Source organism: Protopterus annectens, chromosome 3.part0 (genome assembly GCF_019279795.1).
Source record: "Protopterus annectens isolate FY-2018-M chromosome 3.part0, PAN1.0, whole genome shotgun sequence".
NCBI classification, from domain to species: domain Eukaryota; kingdom Metazoa; phylum Chordata; order Ceratodontiformes; family Protopteridae; genus Protopterus; species Protopterus annectens.
This window is the reverse complement of record NC_056731.1, coordinates 1,559,682,926-1,559,701,878: the sequence shown is the minus strand read 5'-3', so window position 1 is coordinate 1,559,701,878 and position 18,953 is coordinate 1,559,682,926.

Below are 18,953 nucleotides of genomic sequence, written 5' to 3'. Positions count from 1 at the left end.
TTAACAGCATTATAAAAGGTAGAGAAGCACTAACATCCTGAAAGAAAGCTGTGGTGGCTGTAATACCTAAAGACAGTAAAGACATATCAGATCTAGCTTCATATAAGCCCCATTTCAATTTTTAAATCATTATTATAAAGTGTTTATGTCTATAATAGCTAAAAGAATGGCAAAGTTTTTAGCAAAATTGATAGATAAGGATTGATGCAGTTTTATGGAAGGAAGGCAAACAGTTGCAAACTGTCAGAAAAATATGTATTAGTGTATGTATTAGTAATATGCTTAGTGCATTTAAGGCTTGAAAAGGGTTAACACATTTATTCTATTTCACACTGCATAAAATCTGTACGAATTGCAGAAGCTTTCTAACCTTGTATTGTCATGAAATATGCGCAGCTATTGCTTATGCTTTGGAAATCTACAGAAAAGCAGATAAGTTCTGCTTGCGTCAGAAAAATAATGAATAGATGTATCACTTGTTATGAGACTTAGACAAGGAGTTCTGCTTGTGCTGTGAGAAAATACACAGCTGCAGAAGTTATAGATAATCAGAACAAAGACTGCTTGAAAATATGACTTGCAATCAGTATTTGCTTGTGTCTAAGTTAGAAAAGTACCTTGAAATGTAACACATGTATTAGAACTACACAATAGAAGTTTGTAACGGGCTAGGGCCCACCAAGGCCAGGTTGTTTTTCTCAAAATGTTTTTCATAAATCCAATCATGTCAGCAGAAAATCTAAGTAACATCTGCTGTAGAACAATACTGAAAGTTGTGTTTAATTACGTCAGCCATAGAAGGCCAAGTCTCATAGAATAGTATAAGAATAGCATACTCCCTGTTAGTAGTTGGGCAAAATCCTGTATTTGCATATGTCTCCTTGCAGCAAGTTATTAAATGTGCCTTAACTGAACCTTATGTGTATTGGTCTTTGAAGTTTTTTCCTTTGACAGATTGGTCCTTCGGACCGGAAACCCTCACTTTGCCTCGGATCAGACAGGCCAGGTGGCTTGAAACCGTACGGGGAAGAAACCACATCGGTTCTTCTTATTTGTAAAGCCCTCTGACTGAATTGTCGTACAAAAGAGGCCAGCCACTTTCTGATCTGCGACTGAAGGACGGGTTTTTCACGAACCAGGTGATCAATCACGAAGGCTCAGGTAAGGTGAATCTACCTTTTTTTCTGTTTTAAGATCAGGGACTAGATTTGTATTGTTTTTGTCAGGACTGTATTTTTACAAGTCAGGGACAGAAAAGATTACTGTCTTGTCATAGATCAGGGAAACAGAGCAGGTAGGCAGTCATTCTGAAGAGACTATAACAAAATCCATGGTACCACGTTAAAAATAAGGAGTTATGTAACGATTAAAAGGTTAAAACAAAATGGGTAATAATTGCACAAAAAGACCCCAAAATCCACCGTTAACCGAAGACGCAAAATACATGCATTCACAGCATGCTGATAATATTAAATACTACTCAAAATGGGTTAATAAGTATGAATTTGATGGTAAATTGGAAAATCCTTGCTTGTCAAACAGCTTAAAACCGATTCCAGACGTTGGGTAAAAAAGCAGCGCCAATTAGGAATTCCTCAGGCACACAGGTGGATTGAGGAAGTAAACCATAGGGAACAAAAGAATAATAATTCAAAAGCAATGTTTTTAGATAAGGAGGGCAATAAACTTAGTAATAGCACCGGGCCCTCCGCCTCCCTTACCAGAATATGAAGCAATTGAACAAGTTAGTCCACCTCTGCGATATCCTGCTGCCACTGTAAACAGAGACACTACAAAAGCAAAACCATTTATTAGAGATCCCATTGAGACTAGGTCTCGAACATGAGCAGGTAACTCAAAAGGGGACATTGAATTATGTCAAATGGGTAGAAATTCACGATCTATGAGTGAAGAAGAAATATGTCCACTCATAGAAGTACCTAATCCTCAGGCAGGGCAAGAAGGTCAAGACCCAACTATTCTAGTGTATAGACCCTAGACTCCGGAAGACATCCGGAAAGTCACTGAGGGAATTCCCCATCCAAAAGTTAATTTTAGAAAGTTCTTAGAAGATTTACAAGGAATGAGGCTAAGTTATAATTTAAACGGAGAAGAGGTAGAAAAAGTAGTCAGACAAATTGTGGGACCAGATTGGCACATGATTAGTGGCAACTGGAATCCCCGTGAGGCTGCGCTCAAGCCCCTCCCACATAGCAGCGCAGAGCTAGACAACAGAGTGAAAGGTCTTACAGACCGAATCTCTGAGAAATGGAAGCCTAGGGCAGACTGGACTTGCATTAATCAATGCATCCAACAAGAAGGTGAAACTATTGACAAATATTATGCCAGACTGTTAGAATGTTTTAATAACCATTGTGGAATGCAGGTTCCTGAAGATCAGACACAAGATTCCCCATATGAGCAGCAGTTAAAGAATGCATTTTTGAAAGGCAGCATTGCACCCATAAGCAGTTTTATTACAAAGCACATGGTAGATCATCGTACAAGCAGGTTACAGTCATTACTTGAATATGCTAGGCATGCCGAAAAGCATTTTAATAGCAAAAAGAAAAAGAAAGCCCAAGTATTTTCTGTAGAAGATGGAGCAGAAGTTTATGTAGTACATTCTGGGAAAAAGGGCAAGAGAAATGCCCAGGGAAACAAAAAATCTGATCAGCGATCAGAGGACTTTGAAGGGCGAAAGAAAAGGGGTGAATGTTTTAAATGCGGTAAAAAGGGACACTTGGCAAGGGATTGCAAGAAAAACAAGAAAGCAACCACGGAAGACAAGGAGGGTGAGGAATGACTATATGATAGTCAAGAATCACTAGAAGGGGATAGCAGAGAAATGACAAATGAGAATGTGATGGAAGGAGTAGAGGATGTGACAGATGAAATAGAGAAAGTGCAGGAAGTTACGGATAGTGAAGAAATATTGGATTTAGCTTTATTGAGCTTAGAGCTCTATTTAACAGACACAAAACCAGGAGTTACATTCCTGGTAGAAGGGAGGGAAGTCAAATTCTTGTGTGACTCAGGGGCATCACGGACCCTGATACATCCCTCCAAACTGCCAGAGAATTCAGAGTCACCTGATTACATACTAGTGAAAGCAGCTAATGGACAGCTGTATCGGGAGCCCCTCTCCCATAATATTGTAATAACTGATCCTGTTTCAAGATTGACCCAGAAACGCAAAATTGTTGTTTCTGCAAAATGCCCAGTAAACCTCTTGGGCAGAGATCTTATGCAGCTATTTGGTATAGCAGTAGTTCTGACTATGCAGGGTATGGAAGCACAGCGACAAACTGATACCTTTGCAGTGCAATCGGAGGGTGAAATGTTCTATTGGTACAGCCAGGACTTGGTTATGACTGCTCCAGGGGCAGTGACTAAAGAATTGATGAATGTAGCCATCAGCAAGTTCCCCTCCCTTGACATTGATAAACAACATTTGTTGCACTGTACACTGTATTATTGTAACATACCAGGACCTGATAAGGAATATGAGCAGGAATTGTTTAGAAATCGTGCAAACAGATTGATATTACGTAATCTGTAATGGGACATGGAAGGGAACAGTGTAGTCAGCTGTTCATTGCCCCAGGAGTTCATTTGCACTCTATAAATCTAATTGATTATCACATGTTAGCTTAACTAAGGACAAGAATGTAAAATGGCTAGACTTAGGAGAAAAAGTCACAAGATGGGAAAAGCAGACAGAGTTAGAACTGTCAGAACAAGGAATACAAAGGCAGAAGTTGAATTGGATAACTCAGACCCACCCAGCCATGCACTTGCAGTCTAGCAAGAACAGCTGATTAGTACTCCTATTAAAGGAGGAAGAGAATGCCTTACAGAATATACCAGAAACTCTTTGGTCAACAGGAAAGTCAGATGTAGGACTTATTCGTACAGCAGGACCAGTTACTATCAAGGCAAAGTGAGCATTTAGACCACAGAAAAGACAGTATCCCTTAAGAAAAGATGCAGAGGTAGGAATTAAACCTATTATAGCAGCTTTATTTAAGGAAGGGGTGCTGGTGGAATCTCCTGATTCACCATGTAACACACCCTTATTTCCTGTTAAGAAAGCGAACGGAGAATGGCGTATGGTCCAAGATTTACAAGCTGTAAATGACGCAGTAATACCAAGGGCACCTACGGTGCCAGACCCACACACCCTGTTGAATGATTTAAAACCTCAACAGAAATATTTTTCTGTGGTAGATATCAGCAATGCATTCTTTTCGATACCGATACACCCTGACAGCCAATATTGGTTTGCATTCACATTTCAGGGGAAAAGGTATACATATACGCGACTACAACAGGGATATTGTGAAAGTCCGACAATATTCTCACAAGAAATGGCAAGCAACTTGGCGGGATTTACCCCACCAAGAGGCAGTCAGATTTTACTTTATGTTGATGATATCCTGCTGGCGGCCCCCACCCAGCAAGATTGCAAAGAAGATACCATAGTGCTACTACAATTTTTAGCTACTGAAGGACATAAAGTAAACAAAAATAAACTGCAGCTTTGGAAAAAACAAGTTAAATACCTAGGATATGTAATATCCAAAGAGGGTAGGACATTAGATGAGGACAGAAAAATAGCGATTTTACAAGCACCAAAACCTGCTACCAAGAAGGAAATGATGTCCTTCCTGGGTACGACTAATTGTTGCCAGAGCTGGATTCCAAACTATGCCTTAAAATCTGCACCGCTGACTAACCTGATATATAAAAAGCCTATGGCAGCACAGGATTTGGTACAATGGACACCAGAAGCAGAATCTGCTTTCTGCAAACTGAAACAGTTAATAGTGTCCTCATTAGTTTTAGGATTACCAATCTATAATAAACGTTTTTTCCAAACTGTAAATTGTAAGCCAGGTTATATGACATCAGTGTTGACACAGCAGCATGGGGACAAGCAATGCCCTATTGCTTATTATTCATCACAACTAGACCCAGTAGCATGGTCTTTACCTACCCAGTGGCATGGTCTTTACCTCACTGTGTACAAGCAGTAGTTGCAGCTGCAATGACAGTACAGGCTTCAGCCTCAGTAGTTTTATTCCACCCTCTCACTTTGAGAGTGCCTCATGCAGTCATGATTATTTTACTGCAAGAGAAGGTAGCATGTCTTTCCCCTGCTAGGCATCTTTCCTGTATGACTATATTGTTGAGCCAACGTCATATGACAATTGAACGATGCACAACTTTGAACCCTTCTACCTTGCCCCCAACCCCTGCAGATGGCACACCGCACAGCTGCCTGCAGGTGATTGAGCAAAAGACACTGCCTAAAAAAGATCTTATGGATGCCCCCTTGGATGATGCCGAGGTGACATACTACGTGGATGGCTCGTGCAAAAGGGGTCCTGCAGGACAAAACCTCGTAGAATATGCAGCAGTTTCTGATACTGAGATTATAAAAGTGAAACCGTTACCACACAATTTATCTGCACAGGCAGCAGAATTGATTAACTTGACACGGGCATGTACCTTAGCAAAGGGTAAATGTGTGAACATTTTTACTGACAGCCAGTACGCTTTTTCTACTGTACATGTTTTTGTGCAACAGTGGAAAAATCGAGAAATGATAACATCTACTGGCAAACCAATCAATCATGCACAGTTTATTTTAAATCTTTTAAAATCTATTCAGTTACCTCAAAAAGTAGCTATTTGTAAATACACAGCTCATACCAAACAACAGGATAGGATTTCAGAAGGTAATGTGAGAGCTGATACAGCTGCAAAACAGGCAGCTTCAGAAGTATTTCTTTTGAATGAGAAATTACAACCCTCTGAAATTTTAGACTCAAAAATGCTAAAGACAATACAGACACTTACTACGCAGGCTAAAAAACAAAGATGGGTAAAATGAAGAGCAATTCTCGAAAAGGGGCTGTACATCTCTAAAGAAGAAAAAACGATATTACCATCTAATTTGTTTAGATATGCAGCCTTGTTGAGCCATGGGCAATGCCATGTCTCAACAGGGGGGATGGTACAGCTGGTGCGTATGGATTTACAAACTACTCTAAAAAATTTTGTTTGATGTGTCACGTTTGCAACAAACATCATGCACAAGGGGTGTTAAAGCCTAAGCAAGGGAGTTTCCCTACACCACCATATCTGTTTCATACTATCTGTATGGATTTCATAGAATTGAACAAATGTGAAAATAAGAAGTATTGTCTTGTCATTGCAGATATGTTTTCCAGATGGGTGGAAGCCTTTCTGACTAAAAATCCAGATGCGGCTACCGTAGCAAAAATTCTCGTTAAAGAAATCATCCCTAGATTTGGCATTCCAGAAAGGATCTACAGTGACACTGGTTCACACTTTGTGAACCAAACCATACAACAGTTAAGTAAACATTTTGGTATTTCTTTAAAAAATCATTGTGCATATCATCCGCAATCTGCAGGGTTAGTAGAGAGGCATAATGGGATTTTAAAGAATAAGCTAAGGAACCTGATAGTAGAAACAGGGAGAAATTGGGTGTACTGTCTGCCCCTGGCACTGTTGAGCATGAGAACTGTTCCGAATGCAAAAGGATTGACTCCTTTTGAAAAACTATTTGGAAGAGCTTATTATATACCTCAGTGGAAACCTCTCATGCCCGCAGACCAGGAAGCCGACTGTACACTAGCAGAGTATATGAGAAATTTGTTGAATTCTAAACATCTGTTGCAGTCAAATTCTGTTTCAGATAAAGAACAAACCAGACCATCAGAAGTGGCAGTGGTCCCAGGTACCTGGATCTGGGTGAAGACAATAAAGAAGAAGAATTGGACGTCACCAAAGTGGGAAGGTCCATATCAAGTGCTTCTGTCAACACCCACTGCAGTCAAGATCGCAGAGCATGCCTCGTGGATCCACCTGACGCACTGCAAATTAGTTAAGAACTTTGAACTGGACAAAAATCTTGTCACATGTCAAGAGCAAAAATGATAGAATCCAGAAAAAACAGGAATGCAGGACAACCATTTCCTCAGAAGTATTGCATAATCATTCTGTTAACTGTACTAGTTACAATAATCTTTCTGTTGTGGCCATTCCTTTTTTCAGCCACACAAACTGAATTGAATAAACGTGAAGCGTTGCTCATAAACTGGCACCCAAACTTCAACACTTACCAGGCAATTAAACATGTGTATGCTGAGACTTTCAATGTTTCGAAATGCTGGATTTGCACAGCTTTGCCGACAGCATACGGGGGGGGGGGTTATTAATGACTGCAGTCCCCCTAGGGGTCAACGAGACCTGGGAAAACTTGATTTATGATACCTCAACCATTACATCACAAGATAAAATAGCATTGCACTTGTCTGTTCCACAAAAGGGAACTGTGTGTTTTTATAAAAATGATACTGTTCAGGTGGGTTGGAGCAATTGCAATGTGACTGTTCCTTATAAATGTTACACTAAAGCTAACCATGCAGGTTCTTATTGTAATACACACTATGATTCATTTCATATGAGCATAACTATAATATACACAAAGAAAAAAGTACAAATGCACTTTTTAAGCATATTAAGGAATACCCTGGCTACTTTTTCAAATTTTCTGTTTTGAAAAAAACTTGAAATTGACCCACAAGGTGGTCCTTGGTCTCTCCTTTTGGAAAAGAGGGAATTGTTCTGGCAGCTATACTGGAATTCATATAGCTGGCTAGGGCTAAATGAACATATTTCTATCACCCCTCTATTAAAGTTAAAATCACAGTGTAGATAGGACATGGGAGTATTTAATTTCGTAATAGTTTAAGGTGCATGTTATGAAAATAGTTCTCAAAAATCTTTTTTAATTGTTTTATATAAGAATGTTATTATGTATTTATATTAATTTGGAATTAGTTTTAGTTGGTTTAAAATAAATGTAGTTTAGCTGTATACAAGTATGAGTATTTTTAACACTGTCTCTTTTAGAGCCATTTTGGATTGCTGACATTATATAAGCAGTGTTTTCGCTGCAGGCCTTTTGTCTGAAGGAGTTTTATATTCTGTTCTAAAATGAAAGTGTTTATTTTATTATGTTTTTAATTATTGGTGAATAAATCTACTTTTTAATGAGCTTGAGGTATTTCTTGGATTGTGCAAAGAGGCTTCAGGCCTTAGGAAGTCTTTATTTCTTCAGGGTTTGGTTTGTTGACTGTTGTTTTTGTAATCCTATTTGGATAACAGGATCAGATTAATGCATATCTCTGTGCATAACCCAACAGCAGAACCCATTTCTGTACAGTGTCATTTTGAGATGGGTGCATTTATAAGGGGGTCCTATGATCTGTAATTAGCTGTTTCTGACAATTTGTGATGTACCATAAAATGTAATGAAAAACAATGAAATGAATGCAGAAATTAAGAGCCATGTCAAGTCGATTAATCCTGCTGCAAGAAATGTGTTTCCTCAATAAAAAGAAAGCATACTTATGTAAATTTAATGGGGGTTACTTGGTGGTGACTCATACAATGGCTGAAATAGAACAGCCTAAGGAAGTGTGAAGAGTTTATCTTGAAAATGTTTGTGATATGACTGAGGCTACAGTGGAATTGGTATCAATTTGTCATCTCCAGAGTTCCACAGTGAGCTTAAGCAGGTCAACTCTGTTTTGCAGAGTGAGAAAATTCTAACTGTATTGCTGTTCACCCCAGTTTTAGTAGCTGCTTGGGGGCCTGTAGGAGGTAGTTGGAGAGGATGGGAGTGAGTGACCATTGCCAGCTTGCCCATCCTGGGAGGAGAGAGGTGACCATGGCTCACCACATGGGTGACACCATATGTTGAGCAGTTTACCCTGCTTTCTGTATTAGGCACGGTCTTAATCAGGCAACTCTGCATGTGAGTTTAGATACTTAAAAGGACATGTTTTTCAGTTGCATTGTTTTCTTGTAAGTCTGATACTCAGTTTCTGCTGGTCTTAGAGATCTGCTTCTAGGACTCTAAACCCATTGGCAATTTACAAGGGTATGAAATATTCTTACATTCAACCCTAGCCAAGCTCTGGATGCTGTATATCATGAACCGGTGTGATAAGGGCTTTTGTTGATTTAAGTTTCTGTAATGTATATTGATTCTCCACTTACCACTGATTTTTAGAACAAATCAGATCATGCAGTTATACACAGAGTTCACCTGTTTCATTTTAATCCCATCCACCGGAATGTCTAGAATGTTTGGATATATACATAAGATGCTAGTGGAATTCTATCCTGATATAAATATATTTGCTCCTTAGTACGGCCAGATGGCACCTGGGTAAAATAAGGGTAATTTATGCCAAGGTTAAGAGTATCTTTTGCAAACAAATCCTTAAACTGACTACCTATTTTATGCATTATTTTTTTTCTTTGTCTGCCCATCAACTACTGCATGCCTGAACAGACTGGCTAACATAATTGCATTTTTTTTCCCTCTGCCTTGCATGATGACTCCCCTACCTTCATACAACTGACTCATTCATTCTGACAGAACTGAAGTAAGACTTTCTTAGGCTATGCAAGAGCACTATGGCCCTTTTTCCCCTTCCTCAGCAGTCCCTATCAGCCCTACATTCCTCAGTGAGGGTTAAATTGTAGGTAGTGGATCAGCTTGCTGATCCAGGGGGTTTAGCCTGCCCTGTGTCCTTGACAGCACGACACTCCCCCCTTGGTGGCCCCTCCAAGCCAATAGCTGCAGCCATCTGTGGAGGAGCATGCCTCTGCATGTGCCAGTGTTCCCTCAGCTGCTTAGTGTGAATGCATCATAACATTATATGCTTGGCCAGATTACAATTCCAACAAGTAAACACCAACTGCTCAACATATGGTGTCACCCATATGGTGAGCCATGGCCTCCTCTCTCCTTCTATGATGGGCAAGCTGGCAATGGTCACTCACTCCCATCCTCTCCAACTACTTCCTACAGACCCCCAAGCAGCTACTAAAACTGGGGTTAGCAATCTCCTATATCAGAAAACGTACACTGACAGCAGTGTCAGTGCTGCCTAATGTCAGAGTGCATTGACAGTACCAGAAATCATAAATACTGATACAGAAATGAATACTGGTACTGCTCTATGATCTCTATCTCCTGATAGCACCTACCAACGCCTTTCACCTGGGGTTGCTGTCCCCTTCACCCCACTCTAGTTATGTTCAGCAGAGTATTTACAAAAAGCAGCCGATGTTGTAGCATACCCAATATCCATTCTGATCAATAGAACCATATCTGAAGCTTCCATCCCCTCCATCTGGAAGATATCCCATGTTATCCCACTCCATAAAGGAGGCAGCTCCAATGAGCTCTCAGATTACAGACCCATAGCTATCCTGTCTCCACTAGCCAAAATTATGGAAAAATATATACATAGACAACTCCTGAACCATCTTATCATGAACAAACTCCTGACAAACTCTCAACATGGGTTTAGACCACACCATAGTACCTCCACTGCCCTTCTCTCCTTCACCAACATCATAAATCAAAACCGAAACAATAATAAACTTTCCTCAGCCATCTTTTTAGACCTTCCCAAGGCCTTCAACATTGTAAACCACAAACTACTTATACAAATACTGAAATCCATTTCCCTATAATCTTAAGCTATCCAATGGTTTCAATTGTACCTGAGTGGTAGGCAACAGGCAGTCCTATGGAAGGATAACCTATCCACCCTTTTACCTATCACTCTAGGAGTCCCCTGGGACTCCATCTTAGGACTTCTCTTATTTTCTATATTTATTAACGATCTGCACAAGTCAATCCCAGATGCTACATGTCTTCAATACGCGAATGACTCAATTCTTATATGCTCAACCACATCCCCAAATGAGTTGCAGTCTTTATCCCAAAATGCTTTTAATACAGTTGAAAATTGGCTTCTTAATCTCTGTCTCATGTTAAATCCCAACAAATCTAAGTTGCTGCTGTTCTCCCCATCTCAACAGTCCACCGGACCAACCTTCACCATAACATCTAACAACGGTGCCATTATTTCTCCAGATCCCTCGACCAAGCTCCTAGGTGTAATATTTGACAATAACCTTAAATTTGACTTGCATATTAACCATAAGATTAAAACAGTTAATAAAAAACTTGGTTCTCTCTACAAGATTAAACCCTTTCTAACTCTCCTAGCTAGGACTGTTATTGCCTGCACTCACCTACTTTCTTCCCTTCTGTATACCTCCCCCTATTCACTAACTTGAGTAAAACTAACTTGAACAAATACACTAGCTGCTATAATCACATTGCCAGATTTGCCACTGGTACAGCCTATAGAGTCCACCACTGTCTCAACCATAATCAACTTGGGTGGATGAACTACCTATCTACTTAAGGTCAATCAGCTAGTTGTTGCCCATAAGACTCTCTACCAGCCTGAACACGCTCCTTTTCTTAAAAGCCTTATCACCCCCTACCAGAACCTCAGGTCTCTCCGATCCACCAACAAAATGTTAGGTAACACTTTCAAATCTAACACCTCAGCTGGGGAGGCTCTGTTCGCCAACTCTGTTGGCAAAACATGGAACGCACTTCCTGGTGATTTAACAGCAGAGCCCTCATTATCCCAGTTCAAGAAAAATCTTATACAATTCTTTAAAACATGATGGCTATGTCCTTGTTTTTACCCCTGACTAACTCCCACCTCCCTCAACTGTGCACCTGTTTGAGGACTTCTTGCCTCTAAGTGACTATATCTTAGTTATTTGGTTAATAATCCAGTACCTCTGTATTAAATAATGGAACCAATGTGATGTCATATCCTAAAAATAATGTCTGTATGGAAATTGTAAAAAGTTATATGTATATATGATAAAGTCTTTGTAATATAGCAATGTAGTATATAGTATGGAGCTTTTCTCCCCAGGCATCTGCTGAAAATAGACATGTATCCAGCCGGACTATCCCAGTCAACAAATGTAAAATAAACAAATAAAATGAATAAATAAATGTCTCCAGTTGGGAGCCCTTCATTTGTTTGAACTTTCAAATGTTCGAAACTCATATGGCCGACACCATATGAGCGAAATTCTGAAACGGCAACAAATGATAGCGGAGATCCCGCTACAGTGCGGGACTGGGATATTCCCCTTTCCTGCACTGTAGTGTGATCTCAGAGTGAGAATATTTAAGTAGCAGGGGGTGTAGGGGGTGCAGGGGGCTTGCCCCCCTGCATAACACAGTTTTACTGTGTTTACAGGTAAGCAAATGGTGCTATTTCAGGATTTCGGTCTTTCGGAATGTCGATCATATGGTGTCGGCCATATGAAAGTTGGCATTCTGAATGGTCAACATTCTGAAGTAGACCCCTCCAGTTACAGGTTATAAATTTTTAGAAGTCAACATAATGACATTTTACAGTCTAGTTTAGAATGGGGATAAAAAAACCTTTGTTTGGTGAATGGTATGCTTAGCAAAAATCAGATAAACCCTTCCTTTCCCTTTATTTCAGTGACATGACAACATTTTTATGGATTGAGATTCCATTGTTGTTTACTTTATTTCACTGCCATGATGTTATAACAGTTTTTCAATGTTTTATTATACAAAATGATGGGTTATTTGTTATGAGATATTTATGATGTGGTTTAGTATAGCTGTTAGCATATGCCTTTTTGGATAAGCTTTATGATTAACAACTTTTATAGAAAAGATATTTCTTTCCAGAAACTTCAAGAATTTTGTAAAATGTTGTTTGACTAAGATTTAATTTCAGCATCTATGTTTGGAGCCATAACCTAACACTACTTTCCAAGGGTTTGTTACACAAGATGATACAATTGTGTATGTTAAGAGGGGTCCACTTCAAAATACTGACTTTCAAAATCCCTAAACTCAAAATACTGAGACCAAACTCTCTAAAGCTCAAAATGCTGAAAAATCAAAATACTTAAACTCAAAATATCAAAATAAAACACAGTACAGCAACACAACTATATTGCAGCAGAACTACATACAGAAACATATTACTCTTCTGCAAGTATAGGCAGGGGGCAAGCCCCCATGCACCTCCCATGTGGGGGGCCGCATCCCCCACACCTCCTGCTACTTAAATATATCAACTCCAAGATTGCAGTTCACTACACTGGAGAAGAGTAGGGTCTATATCATGGGCAGGATTCACGAAGCCTCCATGTAAGAGTTATAACTCATACACGGAGGCTGCAGTTAAATGGAGTGATGTCAGCATGCTCTGCATATTCATGAGAGCATGCTGAATCACACTTAAGGCCAACACGGTCCATGTAAGACAGTAGGGGGCATGTCCGTAGGCCGAGCCCTGTAAGCGGACACGCCCCCAGAAGAGGAAAAGTACCCAAAGTAAACACCCACGACAAAGTCCACGGAAATGTGAATAAACAGAATGCAACACATGCCCCCACAGACTATGAACAGAAAACATATAAATAAACACGTTTTATATATTTTTTTAAATTGTAAAAATGTTTAACCATGAGTGCGCTCGTTTGCGCGAATGTGCCCGTAGCGCAGCTACAGTTAGCAGTCAGTGGGAAAGCATATAAGAACTAAATATGCAAAATAAGCCGGGAAGCAATAGCGTAGCGGTAGAGATGTTGGCTGAAGAGCAGGCATTCATGGTTCGAGCCCCCACAACACCAATTTTTTTTTAGCAAAATAAGCAGGAAACAAGTCCCTGACAAATATGTACACATAAAACCACAATTTATGTAAAATGTAATGAAATAGCCCATTTATATTGAAGAAATGTGAGGTAACAAAAGAATAAAAAATGCCAGATGTGCTCATAGCTGAGCTACAGTTTAACAGAGTGAGTGCATCTGCCTGTAGATGAGCAGTGGTTTAACTGGTGCAAAATGAGTGCCCGTAGCTGAGCAGTAGTCTAACACGCTAAATCTATGTGCCCCTAACTGAGCTGAGTGTAATATGTGTGCCGATAGCCAAATGAGGCTTAAAGCAGCGTACCCCATTTGTGCGGAGCTGCGCACCGCGCAAACAAGCTAACCGACGGGCAACGTTGAGCAAGCCGTATCAAAACTGCCTTTACACAGACACACCCCTCAGCATGTCTAAGACAGTCATGAAAAATAAAAAGCAGTGGCCAGGTTCGAACCCAGGATACGATACACCATAGTCAAGGTACAGAACCACTAAGCCATGACAGCAATTCCTTTAAATGCAATAATAGCTAATATATAGGCATGAATACAAACTAGAGCATGACAATGCAGGTTTACTGAAGTTGATACAATTCCAAAATGGCCAATCACAGATATGTGCAGGAAAAACGGACTATATAAGCCCCATAGGCGGGAATACACAACATAAACGATTGTAGAACTGACCTGCAGGCAGAATGACAGGAGTAGGAGAGGGTAGTTGCTTTCGAGCACAGAGGTGGGGTGTTGAGGAGTCCAGGTACATGGTCTGGCTCCTAGTCCATAATCATGAGGCCCAACTCATGCAGGGCCAGGTCCTCTGGGGAGCATACAGGGCCGAGGCGTGGGACCGGTTGGCTCATGATCTCACCAGTGCCACAGGGATTCCAAGGACTGGTGAGCAGGTCCGTCACCACCATGCGGACCTGAAGAGACGCAAGCAGGACCAACTGAACCTTTGGATCCAGGAGGCCCGGCAAACACCCAACGCCCCACTACTGAGTAAGTAACATTTTATTATGTATGTAAGAAATTAAACTAGCTGATATTATGGAGATGTGTATTCCAATATTACTTCATTTATATTACAGCTGCAGGTGTCCATTCTGTGAACCACAGAGCCTATTGCGATAGGCTGGTGTGGTTGCGCCACCAGGCAGGTCAGTAATCCACTACCAGTAACTGTAAAGAAATATAAAAGTATGACAGTCAGCAAAAGAGTGCAGTGTAGTCAGTAAGGAATAAAATCTGCAAGTAACAGTGTGATAGTGTCTGCAAGTATTTCTTGATTACAAAAGTGTATTTCAGCCTGTAAGTTAAACCGAAAAATGAAACTGTCTGACATATATTCTGAAATAAAAATGCCCTACCTGTAAGAAAATAGTACACAACCTGCAGCAGGCTGACAAGTATAGCTACAGAAGATGATGAAATCACATGTGTGAAATATATCCCTGTGGAAATACTGAAACATGACAGAAGTGAGACTGCTGGAAAGGATTGTAGTAACTACAGGTAAAACATGTCAATAAAGCCTAGAAGTAAGTACCATCCTGAATAGTAAAATGAAAGCAAGTGAGAGAGTGTGAGAAAGTGTAATGAATCCAGCAATCCAGCAATACAGTAGTAATAACCCCTGAATAAAGTATATTGCAGTCAAGACAGAATTAAATGCATGTGAGATTCAAAACCAAACAGCTGTTCAAAGTGTTGCTGCATCTGGAATGTGTATCCCAAAATCTGGATATGTTGCTCTCAGTCTGTAATATGCAGATAGGATGATTGTCTGATATACCAAACATCCACACTTGTCTACAGCTAAATAAAGCAAATGTAGCAGGATGATGTAGCTGAACAAAGCTAGATATGAATGTGTATGAAGAACAATAAAATGTATATTGATGTTGCAGTAACAGTCCTATCACCAAGTTGAAATAGTTATAATATAGGAAACTGTAGTTAGAACAGTAGTGTGTATATAACTGTAGCTATTAGAAATGTACAGCATATGTATTGTTATTCGAAGGTGTTAATATTACTTTCTTTACCCCACCCTATAACCACATATAACCCATTCCACGTGAAAATGGTATGTGCAATCACAATTAACACCCCTGGACGTTTGTCCTGTTGGGTCATATATATTTGCATGTCCGTTGATGCATCTGCCCTGTTCATACATCCACACCTGATGGCCTGTTGCCATCAATTAACCCTGCATGTTTTTGGACTGTGTATTTCTGTTCAAATTATGCATGTGTTATGCACGCTGTTCAATGGTGTGAATATCTGGGTGTTTGGTTAATGCGAATACTAATGCATGCTGTTACAACTAATTGTGAATGGTATTATATGTCACTAACCCAAACTGTCATGACATAATGCAAAACATAGGACGACAGGGAAGGCGGGTTCCAGCGGACCCACCTCTCCCACCTCAGCTGGCAAGTGCACCTGGCACTAGTGCCGAGTCCGGACCCTCCTCTGGTGGCCCTGTGCCACCTGCAGGTGGAAGAGCTGCAGGGGATGGGGCTCACCCCCCTCTGCAAGTGTGGCCGGAGGAGAACCACCACTCACCCTCCATAGCGTCCGGAGTGTGGTGCGTAGGGAGATTCGGGACTCTGTTCTCGAGCCCCTACGCCAGCTCGAGGCATGGGTGGTGCAACTAAAGGGCATGCCTGTTGCCCGGCCTACACAGCCCCCAGCACAGCCCCCTCCTGAGCAGTGAAGGAACAGTGGCAACTGCCTATGGGTGGGGATATCAGTTCCACTGTTGCCATCTGTGGGCTCATGGGCTCTGGATATCCAAACCTCTGTCCCCGTCAATTGTGTAACCCCCCCACACGTGTCATACACCGCCCCTGTATGCATCTTGTTTGTCTTGTCTGTTTACCTACCCAACCTACCTCCCCAGCTGTACCGACTTCCTTCACCTGACATACCACTCTCACCTGAAAAAAAAAAAAAGGGCACTCTGTACCCACAAAAAATTACGCCCCATACATAGCTGCCCATTCCGCACACATGTCTGCTGGACATGGAACCTATCAATTACAATTGGCTGTACAACAAGTATTATTGTTGTCCTGACACCTCTCTCAGGGGTGGAAGGTTTCAAATGTCACACCAAATTACATACATATGCACAGCTGTTGCTGATGAAGAAATGGGCAGCTATGGGCCTTACCTACATCCCTCCTGCACATCCCAAGCTTGTTTCCCTACTGTCTTACCCTCTTTGTGACCCCTTTTTCACCACTTTCCTGTCTCCCCATTTTCTTTTCTTTCAAAGAAAATAGCGCGGGTGTGCGCCAGAGTAAGCACCGTTAAGCGGTTGTAAGCGGGTGTGCGCTTGTGTGCGTGGAGCTAACTGCCAGTGCGCATGCGTGAGATCTGCGCAAACCAGCGCTAACCCAGTTACAACTGCTTAAAAGTGCCTTAGTCACTTTGATTGACAGGTCCTGTACTCAGTTCAAAAGCAAAATAAAATCCAACTGTCAGTCCCGAACCCAGGACCTTGGAAACACTAGTCTGTACGACCTACCACTAAGCCATGACTCTTATATAAAAACATTGTGCTAAAATAAATATAACATGTAATAGTAGGGATGAATGTAAAGGGAATATAGGATGTGTAGTACACAAAGCATGTCATTTAAAATTACTGTCAAAACTACTGGATTTCCATAATAGTAGTGTGTGAACAGAAACAGCCATGCTAGTTGGCAGCTTGTAGATAATAAGGTCAGTTAAAGTACATATATAAATGTATGTATATGTACATATATATATATATATATATATATATATATAAATTTATATCTATATATAGTTGTAGGAGTCAATGTGCATACACACTTGCTTCAGGGAACATGAGAGAGGAATGGAGAAATGTGAATATACAACACAGCCTGAATCATGAGAGAGATACTAACCTTTACACTCACAGAACACTGTCCACAGCATACCAGCATGGTCCCCGCCCTCACAATCTGAAAGGGCAATGCCTATCCCACATACCCTTTTATAGCACTGATCTGAAATCACAGTGAGAACTGCAATCAGTACACAACTGGCTGTATGCAATTAGCAAATGCTGGCTTACAATTGGTGCAGAGGTCATCAAATGGACCTATGCAGATACCTACAAAAGCATCCAGTGCTAACACTCCCCTCATGCAATACATTCATTGCATTGTCTGTAAGCAGACAGAGGGAGAGCGAGAAGTGAGAGAGAGAGAGAGAGAGAGAGAGCAAAAAAAAAAAAGATTAGACACTGTGACTCTGTCACCCGAAGCTGTCAGCACTGACAGTAGCAGCAGCAAGCAGAAGCTGTGGTAACACAACCAGCTGCAACAAACACAGGTAATGCAAAGTAGCAGGTTAATAGTGGGATGACCATACATTACATGTCAATCAGTCTTAGGCCATGATCCTGGCAGCAGTTGTCTGTGCGTTGGCCCAGCAATGGCTGTAGTGACTGCTTTGAAAGGTCAGCCAGGTTCAAAAGTCAGGATCAGCCCATCCCAAAGGCACACTGGCTGGGAACAAGTGTCTGCAGGTACCCAATGTCACTGCATATGCATCCCATACTGCATAATTCCATAGCTTAGCAGACCAGGCCCGTTATGCATATGATGTGGTAATTCCCAGGGTCAGTCGAGGTGCCCCCTTAGTGGTGTGGGACCACTGTTGCTGTATGCCACTGTCCAGGTACATATCCTGTAGTACAGCCAAGATAAATTATCAGTGTTATATGCAGTTGTATGTCCTCTCAGAGTGCCGGTAGCACACATCCAGGGATACCACGAGGTCACAGTGATGCTGTGTGTTCTTCTCTGCTGAGGGCGACCCTCACCTGGACATGTGAGATGATAGGGAGGTTACATCCAGCTGTGATAAATATTTCAACATGTGGGGGAGAAGAAGGGGGGATATGTGCACCGAACATGTCTGCAAGATTGTTGCCAATATCCGTGTGTTTGGTGAATGTTAAGTAGGTGTGTATTAACACAGAGCATATCTGAGGCATGTGGTCCATATGTGTAACATAACTGAAGAAGGCCTTGTGGTCATCCATAGTGTTTGTGTCCATTTCCCTCCCAGAGTAGGCCGTGGCCGTTGTTATGACGGACCGTAGCATAGTAACAGTGCTGACCACAGATGCCTTCCCTTAATGTAAATGTGCTCTGTCCTGCAGTAGCCTCCTGCTATTGTTATACAATCTGCCTCTGTCTGGGGTCCACCGGACAGGATGCCTAACCTTTGTGCATAGGGTCTGGGTTAGACATGTGTGTGCAAGTTCCATGCAGTCT